The sequence below is a fragment of the Pinus tabuliformis genome, chromosome 4_2 (genome assembly GCF_031772625.1).
Source record: "Pinus tabuliformis cultivar Carrire ecotype Pingquan chromosome 4_2, CPIR1, whole genome shotgun sequence".
NCBI classification, from domain to species: Eukaryota; Viridiplantae; Streptophyta; class Pinopsida; order Pinales; family Pinaceae; genus Pinus; species Pinus tabuliformis.
This window is the reverse complement of record NC_142304.1, coordinates 918,317,167-918,321,033: the sequence shown is the minus strand read 5'-3', so window position 1 is coordinate 918,321,033 and position 3,867 is coordinate 918,317,167. Positions and strand designations below refer to the sequence as shown.

Here is a 3,867-nt window from a genome sequence, read left to right as displayed (position 1 = left end):
TGCCGAAGAAATTTGCAGAAAATGCGAAGATGGTGATTTCCTTTGCTTTGTTCATGCTGATGCCTAACTAAGTGTTTGGAAAGAGAGATCATAGCATTGACAAGAAAAATGGAAGGCGACAATTTCATTACATTTTTGAAGATTTAAAAGCACGTCGAGATGGATGGATCAAAATGTTGAGTGGGGAGGTTCTCTACACAGAGGGATTTCAAAAGTGTATTGTGTTTCCCAACCGTTGAGTCTTGCTTTCCCATATGACAGTTTTACACAATATGGAATCATCGGTTTTGATGATTTCCTTGTCAAAATATGGTCCACGAAAACTAGATTTTGCTGGTCTAGTTGTCGTGGACATGAGGGTGACATTATAGATTTGGTAGTGAGTGCAAACAATTCCTTAGTGGCATCAGTTGTTTATGCGTGTTTCTCACAATTTGGCTAGTGCCTGCCCCTTCTGAAAGTTCTCCAAGGATTCAAGTGTTTTTGGGAATTCCTGTGATTGGGCGGATTCGAGTTTCAGTTGATTGATTCAATCTGCAACCATGCTTCTCAGAGCTCCTGCCGTTGATTTTCCTGCTGCTGATGCTTCTTCTCCATGGAAGAAACAACAACACAACAATTTTCAGAAAGGTATTTCAGCAACAAATGTGGCAGTGGTCTGAATGCAACCTATATGCAGTCGAAGAGTGGGACCAAGTATTCTGTTCATACCATTTGAGCTGTCGGCAATGAAGGGAGGACAAAAAGTGCTCTAACTGAACTTGTATTTGAGCCTTTTGCTGAAGTCCAAAATGAGCTTGTTCCAGTTTCTCAATTATTCTCTCAGTCTTTGGTCAGACAGAAGTTATCAGATCACTGTGAAGGAACATTGAATGAACAAATCAATGTGGAGTACAATGTTTCATATGTCTATCATGCTCTCTTTGCATACTTTGATAGGGAAAACGTGGCTCTGCCAGGAATTGCTAAGTACTTCAAGGATGCCAGTAACGAAGAGCAGGATCATGCACAAAATCTCATGAAATATCAGAACATCAGAGGTGGGAAAGTTAACCTATAGTCCATTTTGGTGCCTGCTGTCATGGAGTTTGAAAACACTGAGAAGGGTCATGCCCATTATGCCATGGAGTTGGTCTTGTCTTTGGAGAAACTGACAAACCAAAATCTTTTGAACTTGCATGCTATAACCCAAGAGGCTAACGATGGTCAGATGATGGATTTCATCGAGGGAAATGTTGAAAGAAGTGAGGAACCCTTTCTCTTGTTGTAATGAGAGTCACATTACGATGAACAAATCTTACGTAGACCTCAGAAGACATGAGTGTCACCTTTTCAGAAGATATCATGAGAGTTTGGCAACAGCCATTAATGGTTGCAGGGGAGTGTTTCACTTGGCATGTCCAAATATCATTGATAAAGTTGATGATTTGAAGGCAACACTCGTCGATCCAATAGTTGAAGGCACTTTGAACGTGTTGAAGGCATCGAATGCAACCAAGATGAAACACATTGTGGTAACATCATCAATCTCCTACATGATTCCAAACCCAACTCAAGTAGATTTGTGGAATTATGAGAGTCTATAGTAAGAACCTTAATTATTTTTTTTAGTTCTTTATGGTACTTAGAGCACTAATCCCATTATTTGTACATGATAATATGATGACAAGAAACAATAAAGCATAAAGTGTTTTAAATGGACATCAAGGGGATTGGTAGCCACTCTGAGGTGATGAGAATGTGAGAGGAATTATGCCTAAGTTTTTGTAGTGGATTCTATAATCATCATTATGTAAGCGATTTGAAAGAAGCAATTTTCCTAAACCATCTTGGAAATTCCATGTAAACTTGTCCAAAGAATGTTTTATAAACTCTTGGCAAATAAATTACTTCATTGCAATCTCAATAATGTTAGCTACAAATGAAAGTAATGGTTTCATTGTTCAAGCTCCGAAGAACAGAGGTGAAGGAGAAAAAGAAGATGTTTCAAAGACATTGCATACACTTGATTGATGATTTGATACTTTTGGAGGCCAAAAGTTTTCTCCATGGGGAGGTGTGATCCAAGATGATCCTTAAATGTCAACATGTTCCGGTTGGCCTTAGATACATCCAACAAAGTCTAACCAACAAAGAACTCACATGGAGTTATTCTAATGCAAAGGGAATGAAGTTCATATGGCTTCATAGACTAAGAAAATATTCTTGTTGGTATTTGGGAAAAATTACCATGATTAAAATATGAGATAATATTCTCATAATATTTTTTTTTTTTAAAAATTAAAAAAAGGGATTATTGGAGCAAACACATGTGGGCTTGCAATCCCTAGTCTCAAGGAGAGTCATGTGGAGGAAGTTGACAGCCTTAAGGATGGTTGAGAGATTTGTTCCAAGCAATTCCCTTGAGATATGAGAAGGTCCTAATGAAAGGGGATCTTGAGAGATACTATCTCCATAAAGATCTTTAGGTGGTTTAGATGGAGAGACTTTAAAAACCCTTCTTGGGAATCAAGACAAGGAGAAGAGAACTTGTGGAGAGCTTCTTCAAGGTTTTCTGGTTTAGGGATTTTGTAAAGGAGAAGTAGATTGTAGGTCTACTTATTTTTCCCTTTTTCCTTCAAGAATCAATAAAGCAGGTTCATGGGATTCATGAACCTAGAGAGGTAGCTAGGGAGGTTTTTGTGAACTCCGTTATCAAATTTTATGTGTCATGTCTCTATCTTGATTGCTTATTATAATTGCATATGTTTTTTTTGTATGTCTTTAAGAAATGATGAGAATGAATATTGTAAGCCAATTTTTCCATTATGTTTTAGTGGAGAATTGAGAGATGAATTGAATTGAAATATGAATTAGTAGCAAGGGCTCTAATTTCAGATTAGGTAGAGAATGATTGATCATATTTTAGTTTAGAAAATGAAATATATAAAATCAAATTTTCTATTCCATTTAAAGAACTAATTAAGAATGTATACAAGTGTCAAATTGTCAAAGCACTGAAGATAGGATATGTTTTAGATGTTGTCAATTTGAATGATGATCATCCTGAATTGTTATTTGGTCCAAAAGTTGATGGAGATGCCCCACTTTTCTATGTTAGATGGAATGTGCATGATTTGATTCTACACAATGCAATGTTAGACTCAGGTGCATCACATAATTTAATGGCAAAGGTTATCATGGAGAAACTTGGTTTAGACATAACAAGGCCATACAAAGATTTTTTTTTCCTTTGATTCAAGGTAAAATGTTTGGGTTTGATCAAGGATTTGGTGGTCTCTCTCACTCAAATCCCAACAAAGAGCCTAGTGATGGATATAGTGGTTGCTAATATTCCTCCAAAATTTGGTATGCTTCTGTCAAGATCATGGTCTGCAAAATTAAAGGGTACTTTATAGATGGACATGTAAAATGCCACAATTACTATTTTTGGACAGACAAGATGATTGTACCAAGAAACCTTGATGAAGTACATGGTAAGTGGAAAGGAAAGGCCTAATAACCATCCTATTTATTCGGTTCATTTTGATATGGATTTTTTCATATTATATAATGATCCGTGTTTGGATGAAGACAATCAAAACATGGACAACATACCTAAGGAGAAAGATAACGAATTGCAGAGAAAAAAATCATAGCACAAAGAAGATGATGATGGCCTTTGGAACATGGATTTTAATGGAGGAGTTAGCAAAGAAGGGGTTAGAGCTGGTGTGTAGATAATGAGCCCAAAGGTGGATAAATCAAGGTTGTGCACTTACAAGCTAGCCTTTGACTGTAGAAACAATATGGTCGAGTATGAAGCACTAATTTTGGGATTATATATTTTAAAAGACTTGGGAGAAAAGAGGATTTTAGTCCATGGGG

General features: G+C 36.7%; 1 pseudogene; it reads left to right on the top strand.

Annotated features, from left to right (window-relative positions):
• The first annotated feature begins 542 nt into the window (after window positions 1-542).
• Window positions 543-1,270, top strand: LOC149172666 (ferritin-3, chloroplastic pseudogene; annotated as a pseudogene).
• Window positions 1,271-3,867: the final 2,597 nt, after the last annotated feature.